This window comes from Rhamphochromis longiceps, linkage group LG15, assembly GCF_057381845.1.
Source record: "Rhamphochromis longiceps isolate RC_006_pf linkage group LG15, R_longiceps_female_GT1.1, whole genome shotgun sequence".
Taxonomy (NCBI): Eukaryota; Metazoa; Chordata; class Actinopteri; order Cichliformes; family Cichlidae; genus Rhamphochromis; species Rhamphochromis longiceps.
In genome coordinates, this window is record NC_140571.1 from 38,640,651 (window position 1) to 38,657,001 (window position 16,351).

A 16,351-nucleotide genomic window follows, 5' to 3' on the forward strand; every position below is an offset into this window, starting at 1 on the left:
AATAAACCCATTTGTCTTATGATGAGAGTCACATGTCTATTGTCAGTAGCAAGAAGGAGTCTTGTCCTTTAGAGTAATTGGACAACACGTAAACCAAGACGCTGCATGTCAAGTGTGTTCTGGATTCTTAATGTGGCTTTAATTGAACAATTTATCACCGCTGATCACTGTCAAATAACTGGGCAAGAAAGACAACAGGCAATGAAAATGCCAAGGATTAAGCGTGACCAGTGTGTCTGTCACAGCAGCATCTGCAATGTGCTGTTTTATTTAATTTAGCCGATTTATTTATTTTTTGTATATAGAAATCACAAGTCAGTGCCTGCTTGAGTGGCACTCTCCTAAGAAGTGGCAACGCATAGTGGGGGAAGGAAGGGGCCACGAGAACATTACATCCTTGAAAAACTTCTTTTATTGGACCAAACTTTTGATTTCTCCCCGGAGCTCCTTTCCCTACACTTGGAAGAAAAGCTAATTGAATTGTGCCCCGGATATGATGCTTTTTTTTTCCCTCCCCCAAGTATGGAGGTCTTGCAGAAGTGTCCTCCTCAGGGTTTTGAAATTCATTTCCTTTGCAATTTATTACTTTCTGAGCTGTTTTTCTTTATTTCCCCTACCTCAACAGTAGGGTGTATTCTCTCCATTTTTGAAAGCATCAAAGTGGAGAAGAGAGAGAGATCCAAGATAGCTACAGGCGTTACATGTGATGAGTTATTCAGCCGTGTATTTTACTTGAGGTAATTGAACTTTTTAATCGTCTTTCTTTAATATTTTTTACATTTTTGACACACGACCGGCTTAAACACTGTGGTAATCAATTTCCATAGCACAAGCAACACTCTTGATGCCTTAAGACACTTTTATTGTTTGACTTTCCAAATGTGGTGCTGAAATTGAAACTCACAACCATCAACATCTTTTCAAGGTTTTTTTTTCTTCTTTTAAAAAAAAGAGTCTATCTGTTACTTGCAAATACAATGTTTATTTTTGATCCTGGGGTGCAGTCGATGAGTGCTTGAAGTTTGTCACCCCCGATGCATCGGGGTATATGAAAGTATATGAAAAGCAGGTACATCATCTGGAGGCCAGAGATCACTAACCTCAGCCAAGGCCAGTACTCAAATTAAACATCATCATTTATTTAAAAATATTGCGCGGACACATTGAGTAGCATTATACATCAGCCCACAATTATGCTCATTACAACCCTGCAACACGCTTACATCCTGAAGCAACCGATGTTACTCGCACACTACCATAAGTGGGGCTCATTAATGAAGTATTTCTACTGAGAAACCAATGTAAGTCGTCCGTTGGTTGACTAAGGAGGCATGGTAACATTTGTTAGCTACTGGGACGCCCCCTAAAGATCGTCTGTTATGCAGCTGTCTGCTACACAACCTCTCAAGCTGGTGCTGATGTGACTAAATTTCCAGGATATACACCAAAATGCATTAAGCTGTTTCTTTGCCCATGTGCCACCTCTCTAGTCAGTTTAATGAAAATCGGCCTAGCAGCATTTGCATAATCCTTCTCACAGACAAATAGACAAGCTGGTACAAAAACATAACCCCTATGGTAGAGGTAATAAAAACTGTGACCCAGTTCCACTGGCAGCCACACAAGCTCATGCCTTAATACTCCCTCCACCATGTTTGACAAATGATGTTGGACATGTTTAGATTATGAATCCGTCCTTCCCTTCTCTTCTTAACATTCAGATAAGTTTATTTTAGGTTCTCTAAGAACTTTGACCTTATGATATACCTTTTGATATGCCTACCTCCGTAAGAGGCTTCTTTCATCTTATGGTCTTGCTAAGGCTTTATTTTTATTTTTTAAATAAAAATCAAACAGCAGAACCTGAAAAAAATACTTTGCTTGTTATTCATTTGTCTCTGTTTTAGGCTGTAAAATAAAGCAGACTTATCAGAGAGAGAGCTTTGTTAGGCTCTCACTTTGATAGACTTACTTTTGTCAACACCTCTTTGGACTTTGTGCATTACCACCGTATTTAGTTTCATTGAACAGCTTCTAAACACAGTTAGAACTATCCCACACCATTTGTCATGATGAAACAAGGAAACTGTCCACACATGTTCAAGAACCTATTAAAACACAGACAGTGTGCAAAAAATGGCTCTAATTCCTCACATTTAATCACCTTGAATTAAAGTTGGTTGGTTGGACTTTATTTACTTTACTTCATTTGCAAGGTTGTAAAATATTTAGCAGTTATGACAAAACCAAAGCATCAATCAACACATTTATTTTACTCAAGAGGACACAACGATATCACACACTTAATTTGTCTATTTTTTTTAGGCTTTTAGGACCACTTTCTTACTAGCCTGTGCCCTGTTTATTTTATTCAAATCCAAATTAGCAGAGTTTTGGTGGCATCGAGTGCTTTGAAATTATTCACATTGCACTTGACGCAACAACACAGTTAATAACAGCTGCTCTAAAGTGACTGTTGCGGTAGAGAGAAAGAGAGAAATGCAGCACGTTATGCAGAGGCGCTGTTGCACTCACAGCTAATTGTGTTTATTCATTTTAATTTGCTCCGAGTGCTAAATCAGTGCTCTTCTAGCGACACGAGGCGCAATTAGCTCGACTGTGAAAACAGGAGGCAGTGTGTCTTCTAAAGTGTCCCCTCCTCTCCTCTTTGATTTGTGTATTATCCATCCTTTGTCCTTCACATTTCTTCCTACTTAACCAGGCTGGAAACGCACTCAATAAAAGTAGCATCTAACCGCTTCATAATGTGAGCGTCACCGTGCAAGCAGTGGGAAGATTACATAACTTGTCGCAAAACTAAAATTCAATTTGTTTTTAGAAAAAAAAGAGGTGTCATTGGGGTTTTTTGCCAAGTTTTTGATGGGTCATATATTAAGGAGATGTACAGTTTAAGGAAATTTTAATGCATTAAAGTACTTGTTTTGCAGGTAAAGTGTTGGGCTTCTGTATTTCAAAGTAAAGGGGTCACATTTGGGCATTGAACTGTAGCCTATTAGTTGTATGGTTTCACCAATAATAAAAAGTTATTACTGAACCCTCTTAGCCTGAAACAGCGATATATGCCTATAAGTCTATGTTCGTATACAACTGTAAGACAAAGCAGACTGTAGGGCAAGATAATACATGGTGGCTGTGTAAAGGCAAACAGCTCTTTATGTTTTTGGCACTCTTTGTTGTTTTGTTGCATGATGAATGTTTGCAAAAACCCCACAGCATATCGCTTTTTCTGCAATGTGTGGTGCACTGCATTACATACCATGTACCTGTTTTTGAGTTTTGAAACAAGTCAGATCAGACCTCTGTTTGTGCAGGCCCAGTTACCAAGAAACACCTTCTGCTTTCCTGAGAGAGAGAGAGAGAAAAAAACAAGATAAAAAGATAAGTGCAAACTGCAGGTTGGAAGTTTTCTAGAAGATCTCTTCAATTCACTGGATCCTCCTGTTTTCGACTTGTCCACAGGTGGAGACACGCGAGACTTGTGACTTGCAGAGAATGTTTGACTATTCGCTCAGACACCATTGTTTGGATGCCTTAGGTCTAAAGTTTGTAGCTCAATTCCCTTTAGAATTTTGTTCTGAACTGGCGGGGAACCCCCAAAAGTCACAGTTTACCCACCAACTGAAGTCTAAAGGTTACCACTCCAAAGAAAGCCATCAATGGATTTGAACAGAGATGACACGGGTTGAGAGGCATGGGGCCAGATAAGACAAGGCTGTGATAACGTGTGTGAACTCAGCAGCATTGATCTGTTTCTGGCTGACTTTAAGTCCCCTTTGCATCTTGGTTGTCTCTTGGGCTCCTCTGGTGTTTTCTCATCCTTGGTTTTCTTCATGCCTCTGTCTTCTTCACTTAATTTGTTTCTTTCCCTCAGAAATCATTCCCCATTTTCCTATTTAGTTTTCTGGCTTTTGACACAACTCCAAACTGTCCAGGTGTAAAATACCAGGGATTAAGATAAGATTCAAAACTCTTCTTTTTCTCTATGTGTCACTCGTGCATATTTGAATCTGTATGTCACGCCTTTACTTTTTTCCTGATTGCATTGCTTTTTTTAAATTTATCATATCATTGGCACATTTATACCTGAATATTATATTTCCTAGAGATATGCCTTAGTTGGAGAATGTGCAGTCATATTATTGTGTTGTATGCAGAGGTGAAGGTAGACCGTCATGAACGTACTAATCTCTGCCAGACTATCTGCTAAAGCTTTTGAGAATACATAAGCACACTGCAACCTCCCCAGCTTCCTGCCCATCCCGTTTGGCTCCACCAGGTTTTAGAAAAATGATTCGCTTCAGCTCCTTCTGATGAAGTGACAGTAATCTGCTTTTGACTACAAGCAGGAGCAGACCTTCTGTTGATGCCTGCTACTTTCTCATACAGTTCAGTCTCGTGTAAGATGTAACACCCTTGAACAAGCAAAGCGCCTGAGAGAGAAAACTGTACTAGACAGAGTTTTTACACAAACACCAGTTTACTCTCATTTCCCTATGGCCCTGAACCCATCCCCTTTTATAGTTATAGAGTTAATGTGAACTCCTGCCTCATGGTGAGAAGTAATTAACAGTCTGTGACAGCCTACAAATGGGTGTGTCTGGTCCTGTCTCTCTGCCTGCATCCCCTATGGGGGTCTCCTGATGCTTGCTGTTGGGCTGTTCCTATGTTAAGTGTGATTACCAGCTGGCTTCTCCCAGATTGATGCACTGAGGTTCCCCTTGGGGTGTCTGCCTCCTTCTCATCTTTGCAAAATAAGTCTGGCAGGAAAGGCTGTCCTGTGCCCTGGCAGTTTGACCCCTGTGAGGTTTTACACAGGGGTGGTAGTCTGTTTATGTTTGTGTGTGTTTGGGGAGGTTAAACCTGACGGATTCAAACAGGTTGCAGTTAGCTCATTTAAACCCTGCTCTTGTAGGCCATTCGATGGGGCACATTTGACTGTCTGCACAAAACATCTGAGAACTAGTTTTAAGAAACAATGTAGTTTGAGTCAGTTTGTGCTTTGTAAGGTAAAAACTTTTCTAACACTTCACCAGGAATGTGTCTACCATCTTGTCTGTCCATTTAAGAATGTTTTAACTTAACATACTTAATGTCTTGTTGCACTCAGCATTCATAACCACATTTAATTTCGCTACTGGTGCTTTGCTGAATGGACAGTCTAACTTGTGCTTCACTGACAAAGACTGATTGATTTGTTAATGTTCTGCATCGTCCCTCCATTTCTTACAAACTCCTCCAATTACATATACAATTGATAGAGTAAGCAACCAGCATGATGAGACCAGCTTTTATATAAATGTGCCAAAATCGAACTTTTTTGCATTTGGATCAAGCTTTAGCTTGAGAATAATGCTGCAGCATCTTTCTTCTGAAAACAACCTGGATTTGATGTTGAAAAGGCTGCACAATGCACACACAAAATCCACACAGTATGCAGTTATTGTTGCATTTATTGCTAATTGAAACCGTGTTAGTGTATTCATACATTAGCAGAGCATTGTTGAACCTTTTTTTTTTTATTCTAAGGGTCACAGCTTTAACTAATTCATGCCAAACATGGGCTTATCCAAGGTTGTTGCTCCAGTGTGGTGTTGTAATGAGATGTGAGTGGGTTTGTGTGTGCATGTGTGTGCTAAAAAGCTGTTAATCCGCTGCTGCTTATTGTGCAGACACAGAAAGCTCAAGGCAAGATGGCTTGGCACCATTCAGATGACTCACCCCCCATCACCACCACACCCCATCTGTGTCCCCACCACTACCACCACCACCACCCCATCCTTTTGTTCCTGCCCTCTCCACCACATGCACAACCTCACCCAAACTTTAGGGGACATCTGTTACAAGGGGAAAAGAGAAAAGGAGCGGAAAGGGAGGGAGGAGGAGAGCGCAAGGAGGTACTCTTAGCTAAGGGGTGGCGGGTGAGGGATGGAGGTTGCAGAGAAACACGTGTAATCAGGGTAGTGGGGGTTGTCATAGAGTAGAGAAAGGGGAGTGGGGTAGCTAAAGAGGAGTAGGCAGATAATTGATGGATGGAAGTAATTGTGTGTAATGCAAGCAACGAAACATGGGCCTCTGGGAAAAAGAGAGATTGAGAGGGAGAAAGAGAGGAAGCTAGTGAATTGCAGTTGGGGGGGTGTTAAAGAGAGGAAAGGGAATAATGAAGAGAGGCAGTGTGCAAAAATTAGGAGGCTAGGGAGAGAGATAGGGAGAGAATGAGAAAATGAATAGAGGGAGCATGCTTGAAGAGAGGGAAGCAGGAAAAGCAGAAAAAGGGAGGGGGCTGCTGTTCCGTTGCATCATGCAGTGTGAGCTGGGGTTAAGAAGGAGTAACTACCTGCCTGTCAGGCTGATTGTTCATCCCTATGCATCAGGGGATACACGTCCTGGTTTATGAGAAATGGTGCAGATTCACTATGTGGGCCACTTAACCACAGAAAATGGCTGCATGTGCATCACTGGGAATACAAGCAGCGCTGGCAGTTTGGGCATTCTTCAGTGGTGATGATTGCTATAGATGCAGATGATGCTATCGCTTCCCTTAGTACAAGGAGGCCGTTATTAGATATTCTCATTTTACGCACTCTGTTTGCAGTCTGGCTCACTGGAATCATTTGTTTTGTATTAATAATCCCCCTACCACAACAAACCCCTTCCATCCAAAAGCCCGATCATCAGGCTTCCTCAATAATTACAACTTCTGCAGCCCGGGCGCCTTTTCAAACGGCACACTGCCTCATATTTCAGTGAAATGGAAACAAAGCCTATGTGCTCCAGTCTTGATACACAAATTACAGCGTACCAGTGGCATGTCAAAGAGAAAGAAGACAGCGAAGGCACCAGAAGCAAAATGCATTGAGTTTCCTCTCACTTTCTCACAGTGTAACACAAGCTTGTCTCCCAGACGGGGAAGAAAAGTTTGTCAAGCGCATCACGGTGGAGATAGTAAAACCTTCCCCAGCCCCTGGGAAGCTAGAAGGTGACATTTGTATGTAAATGGAGACAGACACTCTCCACTGTATTCCAGCTGACAGGAAACAGAGTGGGCAACCTGGTGTTTTCTTTTCTTTTTTGAAAAGTTGAAGATTTTGTTGTTTCTCTGACATTTGTTTTCTGCTTCAAAGATGAATAAAAAAAAAATGCTTTACACAGCGTGGTTGTGTTTATAAGGAAATGCTCTTGTGCAGCTGTCTCACAGATACACATGTGTACACACACACGAACACACAGGCAAAGACTCAGTTTTCAACTGTTCCTTTAATCTACATACAGGTAGGTTTCTTTGTGTTTTTATGGTCTAAGGTCCAAGCATTGGCAGATTAATAGAAGTTGTTGCCTGGTTTTTATCACAGGCTGCTTTCTTTGGTTGATGCAGGTTTTATAGATTCAGAGATCAAAATAAATTAGGGCTGGAAAAGAATGAAGAATAAACCAAGCAATCCCAATTGGGCTGTAGCACCTGCAGTGGCTGGCCTCCTAATTAACTCTCGAGTCTCGGTGTCGGAGAAGATAATCCTGATTAAAAAGTGATTGAGATTGGAGGAAGAATGACAGCAGCCCAATCAGAGATACCAGTCATGGCTGGGGAGATTAGCACCAGGGTGGTGGTGGGGAGGGGGGTTACCCCCTTGCTGCTGTCGCCCTTTTGTTTGTGGATCAAATCCAGGGCAGAATAACAGATTTATTTTTTTTACTTCTGATTTTTGTACCACAGGGAAGATTGTCTAAGACACCAAACTGTCTTATAATTTGTGTGCTTTTCTTCGTTGTAGTTTTGACAATACAGAGCAATACAGAGTAGCTAGTTACTTATTATATGAAAACTTATTTTCTATCGCTAAATTAAACGGAAAAAAAAAGCTTTAATGATTGCAATTTAAGTAGTGTTTATTGCAGACCTTGCTCTGTCATTTGCTTAGGCTATATAGCTATATAAATGAGACAGCTAATTTGGCATCTTAGGCATGTTTTCGGGAGCAGAATTTAATTGAGGTGAAGGTGTTTCTCTGGGATTTCCTGGTTGGTATAAACACATCTGACACCTGTGGTCTAAAATCAGTGATCATAAAGTTGATTTTGAGACAGAAATTCAAATAAAGCACTTCAGTTACTCTGGAATAGACTGAAGTATTTTTCCTCTTGAGTGTCTCTCAATGTCGTTGCATGTGTAGTCTAAGAAGGCTGTTTAAATCTATCCAGTTTAAGGTGTAAAATTTAAACACCTGTTAGGTTATCTGGTGAAAGACGGAATCAGAGTAGGAGGAATGTTTATGGATTTTCTTTTTAGGGGGAAACAAATAAAGCTGTTATCAGAGTCTATTTGTCGTCGATGTGAGAAGATAGTGAGGGGGAAGCAGAGCCAGCACTGCTCAGATTCAGCTTGCAGCCTGATGCCACCAAGTGGGAACTGGAAGAGAAATACACTTCAGAGACAGGGAGACATCATATATTCCTACATGACGATATCAGGACCATTGTCATCCAACTGAAATCTCACCATACATCAGTGAAATGATCACGTTTTTTCAGGAAAATCTGAAGTGAGATTTACAAAACCATATTTCATGTTGTATCTGAGTGATGTCCCTCATCTGCAGCAATGATGCTTCTTGTCCACTCCTCTCATTCTGTCTTTCAGCCAAAGGGATAGATGGGAGTTATTTGGTGATAAATCCAGTCCCTGTCCCCACCCCTTAGGGCAGCCCCTGTGACATTTGTCATTATACCCTAATCTGTAGTCTCAACAGGGTGCAGGATAGGCCTGAAAGCATGAAAGGGAAGACAGAAGTGGGTTTGGCATGGAAATAGGGGTTGCTGTTCGCAGTCCCATCATAGTCGCCCTTGGGTTAGTGTAGTGGAAAACCAGGGAGAGACTGAAACAATAAAAGCAAATGACAGTGAGTTTGGTGTGTGTGAGAGTGAAAGAGAGACAGGCAGCGAGACTGCGGGCTGAAGGGAAATGGAGACAGCAGTTTAGAAACAGGAGGTAGATGGAGAGCAGTGGGTCTCCCATTTTCATGGAAATAAAGGAGCACTAATGAATTTGAACGAGTGCCCTCCAGGGATATACCATAAGGGCAAAAATAGGAAGAAGCAGATTGGGGTTTAGGAGCTTTTTAAACTACAGCCAAACTGTCTTTTAGCACACAGGGGTGCACCCAATTCTGCAATCACTAAGATGGCCGCCACCCCACTTGCCAACTGCCGTGGGATAGGCCCGTGCCAGGACCCAGAGAGGATTTGGTGCCAAAGGAGATGTGCCTAACTGGGCAGACTACATTACCTCCCTCAGCCAACACCTATCTAGCTCAGTTTTATTTACCTCGTTTGTGCAGCATTGTGCGTGTTTGTTTTGACACATTGCTGTGTAACAGTATGTGGTACAGTGGGCCTATTTTGTAGTATAATATAGTAGTAGCTGCAAATGTTGATTAAGGGATAGCTTTCCCTTTGTAGTTGCCCAGAGAGTGTTAAGTTTAAATTGCATTCAGTGACAGGTCCATGAGTATTTGGACAGTGACACAGTTTTTGTGTCACTGTCCTGTAAACCACCATAGTGGATTCAAAATCAAGATGTAAATGATCTGATTTCAGCTTTAATTCAAAGGGGTACAGTATTCCATTAAGTTTTCAGCAAATATGATCCTTTTTATACATCTACAATCAAAAGGCAGTGTTATGAATGTAAATATAGACAGGTTTAAAATGGGTTACAAACAACTCAAGATCAGGAAGTTCTTGGTTTATTTTTTGTAAGAAAGCAAATGCACCTGTCTAACTGAGATGTAATCAAGATTCATTTGTATCAGAATGATGGAAAAAGAAAGGTATTTAGAAGGAAACACCTTATGGTCCAAAGCATACCACATCATCTGTCAAACAGGATGGAGGCAATGATATGGCCTGTTATGAGCATTTTTGGCTGCCACTGGAACCGGGTCACTAGTGTTTATTGATGCTGTGGCTGCTGATAGAAGTAGCAGGATGAATTCTGTTGTGTACAAGACTATACTCTGTGCTCAGATTCTGACAAATGCTGCAAAACTGCTTCACAATGCAAATGGATAATGACCCAAAGCATTCTGCAAAGCAACCCAAGAGTTTCTCAAACCTTTATCAAAAATAGTATATTCTTCAGTTGCCAAATCAGTTACCTGACTACTCCAACCCAACAGAGCATACTTTTACTGAAGACAAGTTACTGAAGTTAGTAAAGACAAAGTGAAGGCAGAGAGACCCACAAATATCAGGAACTGAATGTGGCTGCAGGACCGGCCTGGTAGAGCATTTCAAGGGAGGAAATAAAGCATTTGGTGATGTCATGCAAATGCAAATGATTTTCATCCAAGTATAAAAACAGTCCTCATATTTAGTCTTTAAAAATGCGGAACCGTGTATTAATACATTCCTAAACTGCTGGTGCAATGAGTTTGCTACCCACTTGAGTTAAAGCTGAACATCCGCATTTAAATGACGCATTGACTTAAATTTCACTGTAGTACTTTCTGATACTTTTGGACCATAATATATGAGCAGTTTACACCAAACCCCACATTTAATCATCAGTTTTTCATCTGAACAATGTTAGAAGTCTTGGTTATCCATGGAGCCAACATTTAACAAAGGTTTTAGTACTCAAAGGACTCTGAGTTTGCCTGGAGTCTGCACTTACATACCTTATCTATCATTTTTACAACGTGTTGTTTTACCACACGAAGAGACCAACTGCTGCCTGTGGCATCTACCCCCATGTAGAGGTAATGGTCTTGCCCCCAGGCCGTGAGGCTAGCCAGTTAATAATGAAGTGGGCCCCTCTATTGTAAATCACAGAGGGAACTTGTTTGGCTGGTGCCTTTGGGAGCATTGCTTATGAGTAGCATTATGTTATGAATGGCAGTCTCTGCTCAGTGCAGGCAGACGATCAGGGAAAGAAGGAAAGCAGCTTTGAACGTGATGGATGGTGGGATCGTAATATTTAAGGGTTCCCTATTATGGTCATTTTAGCTGAATTTTGATTTTTCTGCATTTCTTTAGTATTCACAGTTCAATCCTCGTTTATCTTAAACTGGCTCCCTCACTTTATCCTGTATGAAATTGTTTTAGCTTCTTTTAAGCCTTTCTCCCAAAAGGGCGCATTTTTTCTTTTCTGAATATCTGCAGAGCCCAGTGTTTCTTAGCACCGCCTTTCCTCTTGCTATGTTTTCCCCAGAAAACAAAGTTTAAACCTTTTAAGAAAGGTTAACCTTCTAAGTAAGCAATGAAGATTAAATGCAACTGTATACAATGCAAAAGTGGACAGCACAAATGTACAGAGAAGCTAAAATTACAGCAGGATATCTCTGACTGATAAATATTAGACTGGCACACTGTGGAACATGACAGTCTTAGTATGCATTATTGTCATTTATTATAAATGAGTATTATTATTGTTATTATACTCAAGTATTATTATACCTTTAAAGTACTTTTAAAGACGGGCTGTTTCCTTGGAATAAACTGTGGAGGTGCCTTGAAGACACAACCACTGGAAAACCGTGCTGCGCTGACGGCAGCGTGTTTGAAACAGAGCTCTTGAAAGCACATAACAATTACTTTCACACAGCAGAAAAAATCAAAAAAGCAGAATAGGTCCCCATCAAAAGAGAAACTGAAGAACTGAGACTTGAAATGTTCTGTCATATCTGTGTGCAGTCTGAATCGGTCTCTGTTTTATCCCTGTGGGATACTGGTATTTTCATTCAATATAAGGCTTGGGTGAAAAACATTTAGCGCTTTGAGCCAGCAGATACATGTGTGATGCAGAGCTACTCAATTTACTCTATGCTCATTTTGCATTGGACCCATGAGATATAGACACCCTGTATCTCAGTGTTGATGGATTTGAAAACCTTGGTTATAAACCTCAGAATCACTCTAAATTACATGAGATTGCATTGAATAATTACAATTTTAAGCTTTACTTTATCATCGGTCCATATGCACGCTTCTCCTCTTAATCACACAAGTGTGCATAATATCTCTTTCTCTGTCTCTCTCTTTGCTCTTTTTTGTTCTCCTGCTTATTTCCCAGCAAGGCAAATAAATAATTTTAGGTGTCATTGATTGCTTCCCAGTGCTGAGTAATCAAAGCAGGGCAGTATTTGACCCACACTGAACCGAATGCTAAGCAGAGAGATGTGAATGGTTAGCTGATGCTGGTTTTGTTGTAAACAAGAGTATACTGGTGGTGGCCGATGGCTGCCTTCTCTAGTCCTACCAGATGTTTCCTCCTCTTAAAACATAGTTCTTCCTTCCCACTCTTTGTAACTTTAAAAAAACCGACAAAATCAAGAGTCACATCTTCATAGCACTAACAAAATAAATACATTTGCATGGCCTTGGGGCTAATATGTAAATTAATTGTGTACAAAGTAAAGACATGCAAACTTTCGAGAAAGGTGGGAAAGTGATTTTTTTCCCCTCTATGCAGTAAGCAGTGAAAGTGTGATATTTTTGTTAAATTGCCCCTTGCATGCTGACAGCCAAGCTTACGCCTATCAGGCAGGCTGGAGTTGAACATAGTAAGTTTAGAGAAAGGAGCCAAGAGGAACCTTGAGGAACCTGGGCCGGTTATTTTTCTTCATTTCAAGCGTGTCCTACACTTCAAAGTGGGAATTTCACACAAAATGTTCTGGTTTTTACCCCCTCCTCTGCTTTGTGTCGAATTTACGGCACATAAAATGGGTCTGGGGAGACTGTGTCAGAAGGTATCAGTAACCTAAGATGACTCTGCATGTATGTGTGTGAGTGTGTTTTTGGGCAGCTTGTAGGGCCCTATGTAGACGTGCACGTCTGTGTGTTGCGCATATCCATAGAGGCCTGCAGTTGCCTGAAGTGGTGGTCTGACTTTTGTTAATGAGATGGAATCCAGAGAGTGCCAACTATGTGTGGAGTCATGGCTAGATAGGTCTGACCCCTGTGGTTTTACGGTTAAAAAAAGGGATTGGTGAGTAAGCCTTTTCACTTGTTGAAGTCGGCAGCTGTGCTGAAAAAAGCAGAAATTAAAATTCTCAGAGTCTTTCAAATGAAATATGCAACAACTGTAACACAATTCCAGTGTACTAATGACTTTGATGTCAATGAGATAAAAGGTACCCATGGAGTGAAATGGCTGGCATACCACTGCAAATGAGCTTTTGCTTGTGTGCATATCGCTTTTGTGCGGAGAGGATTCAGTGGCTATTAGCCCGTTCAAGCACCTTTAATTTTTTTTATACCAGGTTTGTAATTGAAACCTCTACTTGATGGCTTTCACTTTTAATAGCTGAAGCCAGCGCTCGCATGCAAACAGATAAGGCTGTCCTATCCAAAATAGAGTTATGTACGTGAGCGCTCACACATATTGTTACTGCTCAACCGTACCTGTGTGTCTGTATTAGTGTGTGATCCTAACATAATTTAACAACAACAACCATCTGTGCACATGAAGGTTGTGCTCGCATTTCACATCTGCAAACCTCAGTAGGTATGTGGAGAATATTGTAGCATTTAACTGTAACCAGTTTTGGGTTAAGGAATGTGTCTGCCTCCTGCTTGGCCTATCATATGATTCCCTCAGAGCTTATCACCTCGCTCCATTTTCACCCCTAAGTGAGTGCAAACAGGGTTACTCGGTGGTGGTCAGTCATCCCTTCGTCCTCATCATCATGTGACTTTGGCTCCTGCCCTTATGACTTCAATTTATCTCCTGGCCCAACAACAGTGTAATCGAGTCTTGAAGAACAAACAGGAGGACACCTTGCCGTCTAAAAGTCACACAAGACATGTTGCAATTTAAAATATTCTTTTGCTATGTTTTTATGCTGCAAATTCGATTTGATGTGCTTAAGATGTTTGCAAGAGTTCAAATCCTTGCCCACCAGCATCCAAAGCATTCCAAAGAACTCCCTCCTCCATGAAGCCAATTTGCACTTGAGCTTTGAATAGCAGCCAAATGTGCAAGCTATTTTTACCCAGAGTCCATGGTCTCACTTGATCTGAGTCGGTGCAGGTCGTTAGCTGAGGCGATTGCATGCACTTGACCTGTTGGCCCCGGGTAGCATAGGCACACAGCACTGGGCGCTGAGAAAAGAGGGCGGAAGAAAGAAGAATGTTGAGGTGTGTGTATGTGTGTTTTATAAGCAGGATCTTATTTTATTAGGAAGGAAGAAGAGAGACGGAGGCAAAGAGTAGGAGGTAGATTTGAAGGAGGAGGAAGGTAGATACAGTGATTTCTTTGAGACCAAAGCTTCCAGCCCTATCAAGGAGAATACTGGAGAGGGAAGAAAGGTTTGCATGAAAACAAGAGGGCAGGAAGTGAGGAAGACAGATTGTGAACGCAAATTTTAAAAATCCAGAAAGGGAAAAGGAGAAACCAACAAGCAAGTGTCAGTACGCTTACAGTTTAGCATGTCAGTGCATTGTAGGGTATGGAACAGAAGGCACTGGAAGGACATGGCTGACTACTCTATAACAGAAATGCTCTCCTTTCTTTATCCCTACTTTCTTACTTCTTTCCCCTCCCCCATTATTAAGAAGAAAAAAGAAGAAGGGAAATGTGTTTTAGCTGTAATCTTCAGCTTTGATGCATTCGGTTACAAAACTTTCCCCCTTATTTCAGGTCATCCATTTCTAACTCGGCACCTCCTTCCTCGCTTACTCTGCCTCAACTGGAGTTGGTGTCTTTGGATGACCTCTGCGGTGGAGGAAAATGGGCTAAAAGCTGCAGATCGAAATAGTATCAGCTGATAAAGGCAGCAGGTGATTTGGAGTGCTATATGCACTTGAGGCAAGATTTGATTTCTCGCTTGCACTGAATTCAAAGGTTTCCTACTGACTATTACGGTCCTGTTTAATTCTATTTGAACTCTTCTCATGAGTAAACATGGCACCATGGTGCAGTACCATTTGGCTTGTCAGGACACAGCTCCCCCCCACCCCCCACCCCCCCACCCCCACCCATCACTTTCTGGGCTGATGTCATGCTTGTTGTAGTGCTGTTGACACAAGGTGAATTATGTTCCCCTCTGCTTTCATCTAGCAGCATCCGACTTATCACCTGGCACTCCACAAGAAATCAGATGACACCTCTTGATGTTAACTTTGGTTGCAGCATTCCTCCCAGCAAATATCAACCCAGCATTCAGTCAGCATAAAGTACCGCCACCAAGCTTCCCTTCCGCCCTCTCTCCCCTCTCAAACTAGTGACTGTGATGGTTACCAGCTCAGTTAAGCATGCTACGAAATTTAGTTTGCAGATCCTCAGTGCTCACCTTTCCTTCAGCATTGGCCCTCTATTATGGTACACTGGCAGTTGTTGTCACCTGATGCTATCATCTTGTCCTTCACACGCCGACTCAAATTTCACAGCACACCGCAGTTTTGACAAACGGGGACTTTACACTGTCAAACAAGTCAGCCCCTTGGAGAAGACTGTTGATTGGATTAGCATCAAGACATTGCCATGGCATTTTTAGGAAGTAGATGGAACAGCTGTTGACAATTTAAGTTGTGCTTGGGACTGAAATGTTTTTTTTGCAGCATGGTAGCATCTTCTGACAGAAACCTTGCTATATTCATTTCCTTACTCCTTTCGAGTTGTTACACCTCAGGTGTGTTGTGGTTCCCTGCAGCACTGCATTTAAGGAGAACTATCTCCTTTGCCACTAAACACCTTCATGCATCCATGATTACCTGAAGTACTCCACCGATTGACACTATAAATGCTATCACATGATATTTAGATGTGAATAATTGCAGTCAAAGTTATGTCGTGTAGGAACTCACCTTTGTTCAAAGCTGAGGGTGACTGAACCTGTGCACGATCCAGTCCCACAGTTGTTTCGGAGCTACATTTAGTCTGACAGCTTTTGCTATACTTAGCCCCAGTGGACTATTCCAACACGGTGAAAGGGTTTGGGCTACATTTCTTTATTTTCTTGTTTTTCTGGGAGGATTTTCAGGAAGGATGCAAACTGTTTTCAAACAGGCTGCTTTCACGTTTACACAGTTCCAAACTTTTTCTCATGGGACAGAAAAGCTACATGAGAATATGGTAAACAAAAATACTGTGTCGAAAAAGACAAAAACTGTAAATTAACAGCTTACAGCGCACCAGTGGTTGGCTGTGGAAAGTAAAGCAGGTCACCTACTAATCAGAAAGTTGGTGGTTCGACCCCCATCTGCTCCAGTCTGCATGAAAAAAGTGCAGGTATGAATGGGTGAATGACGCAAGTTGTATAAAAGCGCTCAGAGTAAAAAAGTGCTATATAAGAACCTGTCTGTTTACCAGTGTTATACAGATGGAGTTGATTCT

The 16,351-nt window shown here is 41.5% G+C and overlaps 1 protein-coding gene across 4 annotated transcripts in view; it reads left to right on the plus strand.

Moving 5' to 3' along the window:
- The window catches only part of ptprsa (protein tyrosine phosphatase receptor type Sa), a 240,661-nt gene that overhangs the window by 70,402 nt on the left and 153,908 nt on the right, over nt 1–16,351 (plus strand). The window contains exon 1 of one of the 4 annotated variants that reach the window (XM_085381290.1): nt 14,779–14,796. The exons of the other annotated variants lie outside the window; for them this stretch is intronic. The gene's annotated coding sequence lies outside the window, so the exon portion shown is untranslated. Of the gene's footprint in view, nt 1–14,778; nt 14,797–16,351 lie in introns of those variants that run through there. 4 annotated transcript variants of the gene reach the window in all.